The sequence below is a fragment of the Cyprinodon variegatus genome, unplaced genomic scaffold, assembly GCF_000732505.1.
Source record: "Cyprinodon variegatus isolate N-32 unplaced genomic scaffold, C_variegatus-1.0 Scaffold253, whole genome shotgun sequence".
NCBI classification, from domain to species: Eukaryota; Metazoa; Chordata; class Actinopteri; order Cyprinodontiformes; family Cyprinodontidae; genus Cyprinodon; species Cyprinodon variegatus.
This window is the reverse complement of record NW_015150706.1, coordinates 555,912-573,492: the sequence shown is the minus strand read 5'-3', so window position 1 is coordinate 573,492 and position 17,581 is coordinate 555,912. Positions and strand designations below refer to the sequence as shown.

Below are 17,581 nucleotides of genomic sequence, written 5' to 3'. Positions count from 1 at the left end.
AACATAGTTATGTATAATATAGTACATTTCTGACTGTATATCCCTGTAATTATTACACACTGTAGCTTTAAGGAACTTTACACTATTTGATTAATCGATTTGATAAATAATAATTAGTTACAGCACTACTATGAATAAATATTATCTAAATGTTTTATCACTAGAGGATTTAGAGGGTGAGCACAATAACATGAAATATTAAGTTTTAACTAAAAAAAAACACTGGCAACATTTACAGTCCCAGAACTTGAAAAACATTTAACAAAAGTCTTAAGAATGAATTCAGAAAAGTTCTAAAAAGATGAAAGCATGCGTCTTCACTAAGGCCCAGTTTTCCCATTTCTGCTGACACATTTATGTGACAATGTTTTTTTTTAACATTTCCCAAATCAGGGGCTTAACACATGGAGAAAAAAGTAAAACGGAAAAAACAAAGTTGTAGTGGTTTCTTCAAATATTAATCGAAAAATGTTGACTCGAAATATCTAGAAGCCATTTCTGCAGTGTCTATCAATGGGCCTATTAATAAGGAACCAGAAAAAAAAAACTGGCTGGTTAATGGTTGAATGAAGGGATGAGCAGCTTGACAGATGGATGGAGAGACTGATAGATTAATGAACAGACAGCTGGATAAGACTTTAAGGGAATGGAATAAAAAGAGAATTTCTGGAACTATTAATATTTTTCTCAGGTATTTTGACACCTTCCTGCTGTGCGGCAAGCCTGCAAACAGGACAGTAGTCAGAAAAGCATACAGGTATATAAAACATTGTTGAATCCACATAAAATACACTGTATTAAGATTTGATCTATTTTCTAGATGTCAAAGTACTGAGAGAATTTGTAAGAGATTTTCTTTTATTAGTAGAGCCACTAAATTGCAATAGCAATGTTTCCAATATCAAACTGACAGTTTGGATTCAGTGTTTGGTTGGTTGCTATGATTCATACAGACTGTTTAGGTCAGTAATAGAGGTGGCCAGTTAAAGGATGCTCACTTCCTCTAGTTTCCAAACATGGTGCAAAAATGAAACCATAGAAAACTTTAGGAGGATAATCTAGGTTAATCACATTCAAGAAATGTAATTAGCGCAATATCGACCAAAAATGTTGGAGTTGCATTTTTTCTAACCTTTTATTGTCTTGTGCTATAATCTTTATTTTATTTTCTCTGGATTACCCAATGGAAGTCAGAAAAAAAGAGCACCAAATCATAAACAATCTTTAAATTTAGGTCACTAGTTCTGACAACATCACTAGAAAAGTATTTAAAGAGACAACTAGAAAATTCAAGAAACCAGAGGATATCTGTAGAGTAAAAATAATGATTTTGATATCTTCCATCATGGAGGAAAAGTGGAATTAAAAGGCAAACCATAAACAGTGAAACCCCACAACTGGATGCTTCTGCACTGCTAGAAAGAAAATTGCAAGAAGGAGCAAATCTAAGCAGACGGCCAGACTGAAGAGGGTAAATCTGATGGGATCTTAGATATATAAATTGTCACATGAAGACTCTGCAGCGAGTTGGCAGAGACAGGAGGTCTTGTTTGCTTTCCCACACAGTTCACGGCCTTTTAACACATTACATGGACAAAGCTGCACATGTGAGAGCAGCTCATAAACACTGCAGCTGCTTTTCTCCACAGCTGCAAGAACACAATGGAAGGAGAGCAAACTGGCCTCACTTTTTAAGGGTAACATTGATTATGATGTTTGCCTTAAGAGTTTAAATCTCCAGTTGGAAGCCTTTTCCTGCACAAAACTTCCTGAGAAGACCTGAAAAGGTTGGAAGCAGGTCCAATTCAGTCCGTTTCCTGTTATACATCAGTGATTAAAAGTGTCTCTGAATACAACTAAATGTGTCAACAGAACACAGAAGTGAGAAAATCTATTTGAATATTAATTTCTCTTTCGTACAGGCCGAATCCCGACAAGATATTTTAGAGCTGAGCTCAAAACAGATGTGAAGAGACAATTTTAACAGCAGATTTTGAGGAAGGCGGTCTGGTCACATGAAAGTGACTCAAAGCAGAGCACATTTCTGCTGAGGACGCCATAAATCCTGTCAGCTTACATTGCTGCGTTTACATTCTTGGCATTGCTGATTTTTGCACAGAGGCATTTAGGGGTTCGACTGGGAGCCAATACAGCTCAACTGTGCGTCAGAGGGAAAGTGGAATATTGTAGTCGACTCTGTTCATCCAGCTGTTCTGCCGTGAACAATGAGGGGAAAATGTCTGTTGAGATGATAGATAGGAGGTAAAGATGTGCATATTGATGAGAGGATAATGATTTCTTACAGAGAAGTCTAGAGAAACCAGAAGGCATAAGACATTTGATAAGATTTACTTTGAGCAATACCTGTCTCTGGGTAATAATTAGAGAATTTTATGGAAAACAAAACATTTTCATAATAAGCAGTAATAATACACTTGATCTAGCTGCAGTGCTCTGAAAGACCTTACAGCTTTCTACTTTTTTTGTTTGTTTTAAATCTACTTTTCTTTTAATTGCTCATGGTAGTTTATGTTGTAATGACTAAAAAATGCAGTGATTTTATTTTTTTGAAATTCAAATGCTCTACAAATTGACATTACCCTATTTAAGATAAATAATAGAAATAAGCTCCACCACCTTAGAATAATGACTAAATGTAGTTAATCATATTCCTGGAAAAGCAGAGTTCAATTTTCCTGGCCTGTTGATACAACTAAACCGTTTTGAAAGAGAAGTGGGTTGCAATGTCGCAAAAGGGAACAAATCATGCCCTGACCTGAAAAATATCCAAAGAACAAATCACAAATCAACTCGCTGACAATCAGTGGAAATTATTAACAAAGCAATTTCTAAGGCTTTGAAACTCTACTGAAACTATGAAAAAAAGATTGAACCTTTGCAATGGTGGATGGCCAACCAAAGTTACTCCTAAAGTGCATTAACTCATTAAGGATTTAAGAAAAGAAGCCAAAACAGCATCTAAAGCCGAGCAGGCATCATCTGCTTCCACCGATATCAGAGGGCATCATTTCACAAAAACAGGGTTTATACATGAATGAGTAACTCTTATTTAATGCTTTTTAATGCTCTTAAAAATAATCTTAATGCCATCAACAAGTACCCATGACTAGTATATATATATATATGTCAAAATCCTTTGTCATCTTCACCGTGGACAGGCTGCAGCCATGTCCCGAGTTCCTCGTTTTCCCGCCACTTTGGTTCAAATTTGCATTTCCCCCCCCCCATTCTCTAGCCTTTTCTCCACCTCAAGCTTGTTTTCCAAAGCCATTTTAATGCCACGATTATCCAATTTGATTTATCTTAATGCCAACTAAGGCCTTAATTTAAAAAATAATAATTTAATGACTTTTAAAGATTTTTCATGACCCGCAGAAACCCTGTGTAAAAACAAGATGGGGACCCATTGGTGTGATCCATGGCTGCACCTCAGATTTGTCAGTCCCTGGACAATGATAAGGCAGCTTCTCACAGATTTATATACATGAAGGACAAAAACTAATTCAATATTTCCATTTCTAAGGTGTGCAGCTGTGTAAAATATGCACACAGAATCCAGGATCCATTGGAAAACTTGTGATTCTTCAACAGTAAGTATTTATTTCAACAAAACTTTGATATTCTATGGAAAAAATAATAATTTAATGACTTTTAAAGATTTTTCATGACCCGCAGAAACCCTGTGTAAAAACAAGATGGGGACCCATTGGTGTGATCCATGGCTGCACCTCAGATTTGTCAGTCCCTGGACAATGATAAGGCAGCTTCTCACAGATTTATATACATGAAGGACAAAAACTAATTCAATCTTTCCATTTCTAAGGTGTGCAGCTGTGTAAAATATGCACACAGGATCCAGGATCCATTGGAAAACTTGTGATTCTTCAACACTAAGTATTTATTTCAACAAAACATTGATATTCTATGGAATATATTCTAGTATAGAAGACTATTTTAATGAACATAGAGACAAACCTCTCATAGGTATGACTTGCTATCTCATGAGTCAGTCACTTCTAACTGCAAAACATCTAGCAGCCATTTTTTAATAATAGAACACAATGATTAGGACATTTCTTAATACAAACCAGTGTCCTTTAAATAGTTTAAACATGTCTCCTCAAATGTACAGTTTATTCTCAGTCCTTAAACCGTTCCTAACAGGGTCCACAGCGTCTCTAAACCATTAGGATTGCCGAAGCAGCTCCCTGTGCCTTTGAATGAAAACTGTTAAGTCAGAGCTTGGAGGTGAAGCTGCTTGTTCAGGGATGGAGGGATGCTAACAGAGGATCCAGCGCGTGTCATCCTTAGCCACGCCCACCGCACTGCAGATCAAAAACAGACCGACACTTCGCTCCGACCCGCCGTAATGTAGCACTTTAATCACCGCCACCGCGTTAAAACACAACCTCCACTGACTGTGACTCAGCTGTCCTCTGCATTCAAGTGCAAATGCCCGTGAAATAGACAGTAAACGGCCCATTTTGTCCCCTCCTCGCCTCCTTGCCTTGAAACTTGAGCATGTTAGCTTTACCTCAACGGTTGGAGCCAGACTGACTTTCTTAAGCAACATAAAGCCGCTGTACGCAGCTAAAAAGCGGCGTCGCCTCTATTTCTGAACGCAAAAGGCTCACATAGCCACATTATGTCGTGTTAAAATGGTTTCTGACCAGCAAAGCTGCGACCACTACAGTTCTTTTTTTCTTCTCCCCTACTGAATACAGTGAAAAAAGCACATCATGTGTCACCGTCCAGTTAAAGGACAGACCCAACCAGGGAACCAAAAGTCAAAGTCAGCCTGAGTATAAAAAGCAACCGAAATAAGGCAGAGGTGGTTTACCGGAGGAAGGGTCTTCGTTCAGCTGCTTCATTCGGAGTGGGCTTCTGTTTCCTGACAGAGGCGCTAACTGCTGCAGTTCCCCTCCTCAGCAGCAGCAGCCTATCACACTCCTCTGGCTCACAGCAGGATTCTGGGATATCAGGACAGCCAGGGCATTATGCTGGCAGCACCACCAACAATTCACCCACAATCACTCCTCTCTGGCACCTTGTTTCCCCCGAGATGGTGACACTTGTGTCTGGAGAGTGTTTTTGAGACTTAAGGCCCTCAAAAAAACAACTAAAAAATGTTGGTAGAGGAAGTGTTATGATATGGAGCTACATGTGTTACATTTCTTGCAGAGGTGTAGCCAGAAGATTTTTATAGGGGTAGGCACCAGATCGTCAGGGTCTATCTACAGTTCCAACAGGAAAATTAACAAGCAAAACATGAATGGTTGTCCTGTTTGTCTCTGTGTTGCCCTGCGATGGACTGGCAACCTGTCCAAGATGTACCCTGCCTCTCACCCATTGACAGCTGGAGATAGGCACCAGCACCCTCCGCGACCCCACTTGGGATTAAACATTTGAAGAAAATGGATGGATTCAAACATCCCTGCTTTCTAGATAAAACATATAGTGAGAAGAATTCTTTCAGGTTTAAGTTTTGAGTGAACATCTTTTCCATTGTCTTTACTTACCTACTTTTATCAGTAATAATTCTGCATAAATTTATATTTACAAGTACTAATATCTACATAAATTGATTATTTAATATGTTTTTATTGAAATAGTCATTTATCTATGATTTCACTGAAGACTGCTAGATGACTTGCAGAGACTCATAATTTTCTCTTTACCCCATAAAACACGAAATCCCTTCCTGCTTGAATTCTGTACTTATCATCTTTAATGTTTGTATATTGATGTGCATAATTAACCACAGTGTTTTTGTTGTCAAGTATTTGTCAATGTTTTGAATATTCCACTTGAGAGTATTACTGTTGCCAACATCTGTATTAGAGGGAAATAAATGGTAGGGGTGGCCAATAATTGGCTAAAGGGGGCCATGGACACCCCTGGCCCCCCATGTGTGTCGGTGAATGTGTGCGTTGATGACTGAAAGACATCTTCTGCTTCCATTTATCTGTTTACTTCAGTGTGTTGAATTCATGTTAATGTGTATTTAAAGACATTTCAATTAGTGGAAAACTTGTAAGGGGAATATAAAAAAAAAAAAGTCTAATGAACCCAAACTTTCTCTACCCCTGTGCAATACCTCCGTGGACCCCCTAGGGGTCGCGTACCCCCTGTTGAAAACCTCCGATTTACACCATAGGAGACTTGCCTCCTCTGAAGCCATTTATAAATCATAAGTGAACACAGCATAGGTTCCATTATGACTGGTGACAGAGCATTGAGGTCAGCACTTCCCAACAATCCACGTCATACTATTCTTTTAAAAACAGTTATGGTGGATGAACTTTAGATTTAAATGGTACACCTTAACAATTTTTGTGATGATAATGATTCATAGCTTTTGATAACTCCTTAATTTTGAGCATGGCTGGAAACGTAAATCATACATCGTCACCATCAGTCTGTCGACCTGCAAAGCCAAGCTGTCCACTAAGGCTGGTCTGAGCCCGTCTCACAAGAAGACAAACAAATACGGTAGATCCACAAGCAAAAATCAACCAAACTTAAGTCAAGCTTCTTCTTTTTAAAAGATACAATTACACTGAGAGATTTGTAGCATGGGGTCTGGCGCTTCTGTTGACAAAGACCGCTCTTGTCATATCTATTTAGGGAGATTTGATTGAGTTAGATTGATTTATGTGTGGAATGCAACAGTGAAACTGTAAAGTTGGTTCTATCAGTGATTCAGGGCACACTAAACTTCCTTTTTTGTCATTGTCTGGCATTAAAACTACAAACTTTAACATATTATGATTTATAGTAATACACTAAAAAAATGTGATATCATTATAAAGTGAAGTGAAAGTGATACATGTTTGTTAACATCTTTGTATTGACTTGTATTTATTCTAACAGAATGATTTAACATAATAGTTTACCATGCAATGTTGAGTTTTCAGCCACACTTAACACTTTATGTAGCCTTATAGTTAAGTTGTGAGCTCCTTAGTTCATATTTTCCCCCTAAACCCCACTAGGACTAGTGGTAAACCAGAAACATGACCTCTTAGGGCTTTCCTAAAGCAATGGGTTTTTGTCCACCCCTCAATTACAAGCAGATCTGTGGAGTACATAGCTGAATGTAAATAGATTTTCCAACCCGGGCTATGGTCCTCTGCATTGTTTCACTGATTATTGTTCCCTACCTGGCCCATCAGTTAAGGTGGAAGGTCATGTCTATCCAGGTTTGTAGTCATGAAATAGTCTTTTTTTTCAGACAATTAACTGAACTCTACCCCATTAGTTGCCTCAATACCCAATTGTACTGTAGTTGTTTAAATAAGCTCTGCATTAAATCCAAACCTGTTTATGTTACATGGATTTCATGATGCCCTTTCTTTTTTGATCGATGAGTCTCCAACAAACATCTGAGGAATTTATAGATACATGGTTGGACTCTCTACTATGTGTAGGTGTGGTATTTACTTCTGACCACAGTTGGTTGCATTGTATTCTGTTAAGGAATATACGTGTTAAGGGGGCTAAATACAAATGTTTTTCACACCGTTTAGATTTTTACTTCTGAAAAGATGCACAAACAGGGGGGTTTACTTTGCATGTATTCCTACTTTCTGTTGGTCATAAATTGCCATGAAACACCCAGATGTTTCTGACTGCTATATCTTTTTTAATGCAATTAATATCTATTTAAGGGTACCCAGCTACCCTAATGTGTATTTTTTCTGACTAAAGAAACTAGAGTATCCATATAGAACGGACACATTTGCAAAACGTTTAAACTGGGATGTTGAACCCGAGATCTCTTGTTAGAGAAAAAACTGTTGCAACACCCAAGTAACCAAACTGTTCGCCTACATAAATATTTAATCGCATCAAGTAGTCATTACAATGCTCTGAAAGAATGATCTTACCAACACCTAGGTGATAATCCATTTTCCATTAACAATATTTTGCTTAAAAAAAAAAAAAGTAGGTGGGGTGTTTCTTTTTCCTTAAAATATGGCTACATGTTTAAAGGATGGGATCAATATCCTACAATAAAGACTCCTACATATGCTAATTAATTTAATCAAATTATTTTCTCTAATGTGAACCATTACGTTCAAAGTTTTTTTCTCTCACATAAAAACAAATCCAGTCTCTCATTGTCACAACCCAGTTAGTATGTGGAATCGCTCAGATTATTTTCCAATCTTCAATTAATTTTAAATATATTGTGTGTGGCTGCTGGGAATTGGATTGGACGCAGTTTTTGGTCGAGTGTGCTATGCCATCCGACTTTGCGTAGGTGTGGGTCTCACTCTGGTTGTTTCCTGATCCGACTGTGGCGGGCCCTGGCCAGGCTGGGTCAGACGCTGTACCCGTGCTGCGGGTCATTGGACATAGAGCCGCCTGGTAAAATCACGTCACGCTGGCTGGTTTAGTTTTTGACAGACATCTTAGATTTAGTTTTAGCTTTCATATATATATTTGCATTTAAAATAAAAAAAGAAAAACTTTTTCCCTTCTAATCAGATAACATATTGTTATCTGATTATTATTCAATTAATCTAAAAAAAATAATGGACAGATTGATCTATTATTACTCATTTTATATTGTCTGTCGTATTTTTTTACTATTTTTGTTGTACAGATCAGTTATCGTCTGATCGCTGCGCTGGTGGCTCCGTTGAAGTCATCCCAGTGTTTGCGACACTGATGACATAGACCTAGTTATATTTAATTACAAATAGGATTTTTTCCCACCCTGCTCTCAGGTAAAACAGTCTCAAAGAGAAAGACTGAAGGGGATGGAATGGTTCTCCAGCCACAGCGCTAATGTGGCATTTACATCTGAAAAGGGATTCATGAGTACTGATGTTGGGGGGACTGGAGGCTGACAGAAATTCTCCTATCTCTGGGACTTCTAGTGTTAATGGCATCATGCTGCTGGAACCAGAATTTTCCTGAAGGAGTAACCCTAAGGCATAAATAAAGTTGAGTCTAAGGTTAAGTCTATTAGAAAAATAAATGGTTAGTTGCATCCCTAGTAATCACCAAAAGTTTAGTCTTCCACACACATGGCTATCTAAAGGATACTTGCTGCTCTAAAAGCTTTTTTTGATGTTTACTTTGCTTGTTTTGCTGTAATGTTCTCTGTTTTCTATCCCTCTTGTCTCATACAGGTGTGGAAGCAGACATCTAGGAGTTACTGTATATTTTCTTTGTTGTCCGTTTTGTTTTATTTTCTCTGTTCATGCACTCTTTCCTGTCTCCATCTCTTTCTCTCACCCTTAGTTCTTTTCTCTTCTTTTTTCCTCACCTCCCTTTCAGTCTCAGTTGTATACGATTTTACTCCCTAAATAATTTTTAAATAAGCTTTATATAAAAAAATAAATCCATCAATAATTAGAGGGTGGGCTTCTTCTTTTGAGGATTTTTTTTGGGGGTTTTGCCGCATGGTCAGAGTCACTCTCCTGACTTTTCCTTCAACTAATTGGTTTAATGAGCAGCAGAGGTACAAACAGCCACGGACAGCACAGCTTAAGATATTTCATCCCAGCAGAGGCAGATTTCATCAACAGTGACAGGGATGTAGGCTTGCTTTGCAAAAAGACTTATTATAAAGAAAACACACTGAAAACCACTATTCTGCAGCTTCTTATTAGGTGTAGAATACTTGGAACAAAAAGCTCAACCTGAGCAACAACATATACAGTTGGGGAAAAAAACTCAGATAGCTTACAGGTATTAAACAACAGAACAAGCAGCTATAGCTTTCTAAACAGCTATAAGAGTGACATTTTATATCTATAGTTTCTGTTATTTCAATAATAAGTAGTCTATGCAGTCGGCACAGCTGTTATCTCATCTGCTTCACCACTAAGAGCCACTGCCAACAATGATCTAAATGAAGTTTAGGCAAGTCTGTCGCTATTTAGTGACCATAGAATGGTGGCAGATAGGGCTGGGTAAAAACTCGATTTAATTGATTCCTTTACATTTTTGCAAAATCGATGTCTAGGGAATGAGATCGATTAGTTTTATATTGATATGCTGATGAAGGTTCTCAGTCATCCAGGTCAAAGTCATTCCGTAAAAATTCAAAAAATATCCACTGGACTTGGTTTTCAAGATCTGAAGACGTTTCGCCACCTCTCCAGGAGTTGAGAAAGCTTCCTGGAGAGGTGGCGAAACGTCTTCAAATCTTGAAAACCAAGTCCAGTGGATATTTTTTGAATTTTTACGGAATTTTATATTGATGCGCGTGACGTTCACATTCAAATAAGCAGGAAAGATGCACTCAAGATTACTTCAAGCCAGACAGCTGCAAATATAGCAAATATTTGTTAAAATACTGTTAAAATACTCGATAAATGACTTGTAAAATTACACGTCTTTCCTTTTTTTGTGGCGTAAACAGGAGAAATATGTAAGAAAATGTAATACTGCCTGTAATTGTAAATAACTCAGAAATGATAATGTGAGGTATCGCATACAAGCTATGTGCAGCAGTAGACTGAGGGGAAATGTCACTGCTGACTAAAGGTCAAACTGTCCCTATTATCACAGCTACGTCCTTGAGGGGGGGTGCGGATGGTGGTGGGGGAAGTGAGCCGCAGCCAAGAAATGATAAGACTCCTACTTTACTGCATAAAACCTCTCTGTACTAAAAGGGTTACGCAGGCAAAACCCTGGATCTGTATCAGGTTTTACTGCTTTGAGGAAAGCAAAACAAACGTATTAGATGTGAATTATCTCTTTGGTGTTGCTTTAAAGTTGACCTTACCAGAAAATACGATACTCTTATTCACCATTTAAAAGCGGAGTATGTTATTGCACCAAGCGCCTAAAAAGTGACCTTACACAACAACCGCAAACTAAACTAGATAGTATGTACTAGAACTGATGCGACGCCAACTGAAAGATCGCTCAACCTACGCAAGATGCAAGCCAGCGTGAGAAAAGCTCTGACAGACCAAGGACAGATTTAACAGTGAAGCACACGATTAGTTGAACATTTCAGAGATTATCAGCAAACCTGAAGCCAAAATCAATGGGCAGCATTTTTCCTACAACAAATCAGTAAAGTTATTTCAAAGTAGTAACGATTCTGTTCCTTATTAAGAACAGTAAGTGAAGTTTTGTCGTTTACAATTACGTTTATGTATACTACATAAACGAGAGGATGAAAAAGTGAGGCATGTTTCATATTACATGGATGATCAGGCTGTGTGTAATTATTAGCAGCCCATACCAGCCCATTGCCTTCAATGCAGTTTCTTTCCACATGCGTTTGGGATAAATGAAGCAAACCAAGCATTTCTCAAAATAAACATAAGCAAACACTGTAAAAATGGAAGAAAAAAAAAATTCTTGTTCTGGCTGGTCCTTAAAATAAATAAATCAATAATTCACAGGGTTGGAGATAGACGTATATGAACCAGTTTTGCTATATTTGTAAAATATTCACAAACTTTGTATTAGTTATCCTCTACGTCACAATTATATGCAAATTTGTTTTGGCAAATATAACAAAATCCCATTTAAATTTACTGAAGGTCCTTTAGTGACATGGAAAAATGGGAATATATGCATATGAATATTTTTGTAAGGCAATAACATTTAATTTCATATTGACAACTATGCATTCTTTGTCCCTCGTCATTAAAAATCTGCTTCAGAGAAGAGAAATCTAGTGTCTGTTGCATATCTTCACTAATTGTCTTATTTGCTGGCATTATTGATCGCAATTGTAGCCAAAAAATATATTTAAGCAAACTAAAGTGCTATCTGCATCTCTGGAAACCTCAGTTCTAGCTGTTGAAAAATGTGATCCTATTGTAATATGATTGAAGTTAAAAGTGCAACAAATTCATTTTTTGATCCTTAATAAAATAAAATGGTAAAAATTAAGATTTTAATAGTTTGCAGGGACATTTCAATTTGGATTGCTGTTCCAGTATTGATAATAGTTTATTCATTATATATTTATTTAGTATTGTCTTGGTACACTGGCAATAACAAGAGATAGTACTAGTTCTAACAGGGGCTTTGGCCCCTATTGGCCCCCATCTAGAACCGCCCATGCTGCACATGCTTCTGCTGACCTTTGTCATTAGATTTTGTGACTTTTAGCCCCAGAAGGAAGCAAAGAGAAGCACATATCCAGAAAAATACGTTTTTTTTCTCCTGCATGGAAGAAAAAAATATGTAACTGATTTAGTCAGAAATGTTTCTGTTTATTAAAAATTCCTTTAACTTTGGCAGTTAGAAATAAGCCGAAGGAGGGCAAGGAGTTCAAAATTCTGAATAAAGTATAGCCTTACCAGGTTTCACATGAACTTAAAAGGCAGAAAAAGAAGCAGCAAACCCAGTTATTCTGTTTTAGAAACAGCTTTAAATTTTCAGGAAAATAAGGGAATGTAGGATATCTGTAAAAGCAACATGCTCTTATACTTTTTTATTTCATATTTTTTTATTTATTTATTGGATTTGTAAGTTACCATAAACCCTCCCTGGTTTGTCCATCCGCTAATCTATGAATCTCCTCTGAGATGGCGTATCAGCCTTAACAAGCAGCAATAAATCTAACATCAGGAACAAATTAATCTAATTTATTAAGTGTTAATTATGTCTCGCTGCCCTTTATCTATGCCTCAGTAGCAATGCCTACACACTTCAATAGCATTTAGTCATTTGTTTGTATTTAAAGCATGTTATAAAGGTTGCTCTTACATGTCTCATGTCAGCAACTATGATAAATCTAAAAGAATGCTGATTTAATTAAAACCAAAAAATAGTGGTGCAAGTAGAGTAAAATACTGTATTTAACTAGATCTTTTGCTGTTAGTAAATCAGGATTTGTTGACGATGATCGAAATTTGACACAAGAATAGTTTCAGTCTGATAAAAAAAAAAAAAAAAAAAAAATACATAGATAATTTATTTTAAAATGATAAAGTTTCTATCTTGCTTTAGAATCAACTACAATAATGTGTCCAGTTGCAATTCCAAGTAAAAATTTATCAGGGAAAGTGGAGCAGCAGTTTCGGGGCCGAAAAATAAAACACTTTCACATTTTAATCTCAATAACCAATTTAAAAAAAAGGTAAAAAAAAAAAAAAAACAAACAAACAAAATAAAAAACTAAGAAAAACTTTCTGTATTATAAAATTGCTGCATCAGCAAAAACAACTAATCTTCAGCTGTTCTATTTCCCTTCTCAAATGTCAGGATGTCTCATTCGATCACTGATATTTTATGGCTTTAGATGTAAAATGCTAAGCCTCTGTAGTAGTAATCATGCATGACGTTTCCTCTACAAAGCAGAGTTCACATTACTCACGCTATCCACGGTTGTTTCATCACATCAGTCTCATTACATGGCACTGTGCTCTGCTCACCACTGGCAAACAAGTTAAAGAGAAAACAGCTACGATAATAATGTGCTGCATTCACTTGCAGTTGGACATTTCATGTTGACTCATTCAAACATATTAGATGACATGCAGCTTTAATGTTCCACAGAGAAATTAGTTTGCAAATTATTTTCACCATATGTCGGGCAACTAATTACACAAAATAATGTTTTTAAATGTAAATATGCTTTAGCTCTAGCGTAGTTTACTATTATTGTTTTTTTTAAAGCAGTTCATTTTTTTGTTAGCAAAGATACACAGTTTTTATTTTTTGTTATATCAATTCACAAACATCTTGAGAAAGTGAATTTTTGGAAAGTCATAAAACACCTGATAACATTCAGTCAGATAGCCGATAGTAAAAAAGAAATGTTTTTAACATTTTCGACTGCATTTCCACTCAAAGATTCGGCCTTCTCCCTGTCGGGCGTCGCTGTGAGATTAGTACGTGTGGACATTTATGATATGTTCCAGCCTCCAGGACAGAGCTTGCTCAGCAGAATGATTAATTCCACACAAGACAGACAGCATGTGATCTCTGGACTCTACTTATGTGGTTGCTTATGTCTTCACTTTTTTCTGCTGCGTGCAAAAGTCCGTACTCCACTGCGCCGTGCAACCCTTACTCTACACTTTTGAAACCACCTTCCAAAATCCTCATCTCCCCCTGGTTTAAGGCTACTTAGACAAACATATTCAACCAAGAAATACATTTTATTTTTGATGTGATTTAGCTGAAAAATATTTTTTTCCTAAGATTTTACTCTTGAGATCTTCAGAGTTTATGTAAACCTGTAGAAATGGGCAATGATGAGTAACCTTATGAATCTCATTAGAGTAATGTCATTTCCACTGCAGCGGATGTCGGCCTTCAGCTGCTACCTGGTCAAAACATAATTATATGGAAGCGTGTTTCTGACGCTTTTAAACAAATAACCCGTATGATCTAATTTAGACAAACAGAAATGTCCAGACCAGCAATCCCCAAGGTTCCCTGCAGACTTTGTGAAGGTAATTACCACTCTATGGTCAATTATATTCTAATACTTTGCACAACCTTGAAGAAAAACCTTAATGCATTTGCATTTGTAAGTAAGATTTGCATCTAAAAAAAAGGTTCACTTTTCAAGCTGTGAATGCAATACTAATAGCTCAGTAGACCTTGTTTTGTTCCTAACTGCAGGTAATAAATCCCTAGTATCGGGTTTCAGTTCTCTATTATCCCCCACTGTCCAGCTCTGCTCAATTTCTAAAAGGCTGCGGGTCAACCCACATGTAAACCAAATTAGAACCTGATTTCAGTGCCTCAAACTGGGCTAAAGCTCCTAAATCAGCCCCCTGCATCCAGCCATCAAATCATACCTCATATTAGGCTAATCTTTTCAGCATTCGTGCCATGTGACAAAAACCAGCGTCTCATGCAGGGCTGCAGATGAGTTCAAATTGGTTACAGGCACTCCCTCCTGGTGTTCAGCTGGTAAGAAGCATATCTTATCAGGAGGAACCATAAACCTGGAGTTTTTTTTGTAACCTTTGGCAATTATTTTATCCTTTGTAGTAAAATGAACAGGAGAACAAACAAGGTTGCGTCCGTACAACCTTCTCCTATTAGCATAGTGTAGATAAATCAAAGCATAAAGCTAATAGTCTCCATCTAAACAGAAGCAAATAATTTGCTGTTATTCATTACTTTGGCAATGCATGCATTCATTTTAATAACACAAAGCTCTATTTATACTCAGATCTCTGAATATCTATTACAAACATCCACGCTCAATTTTGTAGAACAGAAATAGAATAGAGATGTTTAGTCTTATTGTGTCCATGTGATTAAAAAGGAACATTCTTAATTCTGTTCCTGGAGTTTTGGTAAAGTGGGTTGAGGTTTTGTACCAATCCTTAACTTGGATGCCTTTGCTAAGAATAAATGTGGACTTTAACAAACGGAATGCAAAACCCTCACTTATTCTGCACAGGTTCTGCAAAAGCGAACGAAAAATCTAACTGATTTAGGTCAGTAAATACGGAGACAAACTAGTGCTAAGTGAGAGATTAGTATAAAACAAATTTAAATCATGATTTACTAAAGTGCGTCAAACATTATCATGTTCTGAAGCAAAATCTGTAATATTTGGTTCCTCTATTCTCTCCTGTATCTTCAATAAATACACGGCTTAGAATGCATGTTTAAAAAGCACAGCTCCTGCCAAACATCTAACTCCCTCTCTTTACCATAAACTCAGTATGTCAGGATGTCCTCACAGGTTCTGGTTCCTGTAGTTTTATGAGCATGAAACAGCCTAACGCTGCTTTAAAGTGATCCAGCCTCGCAGGATGATAGGGATCAATACAAAAAGCTTATCCCCTCACTCATCAACAGAGTCATAAACATTATCTCTTCTATTTCCCAACAAGACAACAGCCATGTACTCATCTGGATCTGTGTTAAACAGCAACAGAAAGTAAAAACCTGAGCTGGATGGCTTTATCTGTCAATTACAGCTTCAGTAAACCCTGAAAATATCTCTTTTTTTATGTGACGCAATCTTTAGGCTTTCCTAGACAGCCAACCTTTACATAAGAATCACTTTAATGTCAACCAAACAACACTTCTTTAGAGTTGTAAATGTATGGTGTTATATTTGTGTCACAAACCAACAAAGTCAATGTGAGCTCATATCTATGAGAACAAACAATAATTTGTGCCGTGTGCATTTAAATCCCACACATGCACTCAACTCTAACAAACCGTCCGTGTCTATGCGTTCAGGGTTAGACAATGTGAAGGTCAACAAATCACAATGCAAGCCAATCACAGAGAGATATTTACATCCAATCAGAGTAGTTGTTTCAAACGGCACATTCTGTGGGATGAAAACTGCAAATCACAATCAGAACATTAAATTACAGCAAGAGGTGGATGGAAAGAAAGACAGAAAGACAGATAGGAATAAAGGAAATGACAAGGAAGGAATGAGGTCAGACAAAATAAATGGAGGAAAGATAAAGAATGAAAGAAACATATGAAATTAAAAATGAGGGAAGGAAATAAGAAAGAAAGGAATGGTCCAAGGACGCCAGAGGCATAGCAAGAAAATTCTAATAGGGGTGGCCAGTCAATAACCAAAGAACATTGAGGGGTGGCCGAAAGGCACCAGAACCTCAGGGTCAATTTACGCTGTTCCAACAGGACATCCATATTTTCTAAATAAAGACAAACTATACTTTCCTGTAGCCTTTGCTCATAAGACGGATATATTTAAACATCTATGTTGTGTAAGTAAAAGGTATAATGGACAAAATTCTTTCAGGTTGGAGTTCTGGGGCGAGGATATTTTGCATTGTCATTACTTTTATCAATAATCATTCTGCAAATAAATGATATTTAAATCTACTAATATCCACATTTAATGACTTTTTAAGTTATTATTAAAGTTGTTATTTATCTATGATTTCACTGAAGACTCTGAAGACTTGCAGAGGCACATCATTTTATCTTTACCCCAAATAATTCAAAATTTACATTCTGAAAAGAGCATGAATTCTGTATCTGTCGTCTTTAATGTTTGTATATTGATGTGCATAATTAACCACAGTCTTTCTGTCCTCAAGTAGTTCTTAATATATGAAAAATTTAAATGTTTAATCAGTTTGAACATTCCCCTTCAGAGTATTACTGCTGTCAATGATTGGCTAAGGGTGGCCAAGGCCACCCCTGGCCCCCCATTTAGCTCCGCCCCTGGAGGACGCATATAAAGCATTCAAGGAAAGAGTAAAAAAGACATTAAAAGAGCAAGGAGAGGTATGGAGTGATGGATAGGAAAAAGGAAGGCAAGAAAATTAGGATTAAAGGGAGAAATAAGGAAACAAGGCAAATGTGCTTTTAATCACTAATGACTCAAAACAAAACAGACATCCTCACTAGTAGAAACAATGATGGATGTATGCCAGGCCCCTTACCCCTGTGCTTTGCAAAAACACTCACTGTTTTTACAATTTGTCAAGATATGAAAAACAAATACAACCAAAACAAAAATACTACGGTATGTATTTTGTTGTGATCTTGTGTAATAAAACATAAAGTAATGAATAACTAGAAAGTGGGAGGAAGAGAATACATGTTTTTTTTCTCAAATTTAAAAGTAAAACAAATGGTGCATATTTGTATTGAATACCCTTTA

At 36.9% G+C, this 17,581-nt stretch overlaps 1 protein-coding gene across 19 annotated transcripts in view; it reads right to left on the bottom strand.

The window, feature by feature from the left end:
• The window catches only part of epb41l3 (erythrocyte membrane protein band 4.1-like 3), a 66,723-nt gene that overhangs the window by 45,907 nt on the left and 3,235 nt on the right, over positions 1–17,581 (bottom strand). For 10 of the 19 annotated variants that reach the window (XM_015382230.1, XM_015382232.1, XM_015382233.1 and 7 more), the window contains exon 1: positions 4,862–5,017. The exons of 2 other annotated variants lie outside the window; for them this stretch is intronic. The gene's annotated coding sequence lies outside the window, so the exon portion shown is untranslated. Of the gene's footprint in view, positions 1–4,861; positions 5,019–17,581 lie in introns of those variants that run through there. 7 more of the 19 variants (XM_015382214.1, XM_015382221.1, XM_015382220.1 and 4 more) reach the window with 1 other exon arrangement.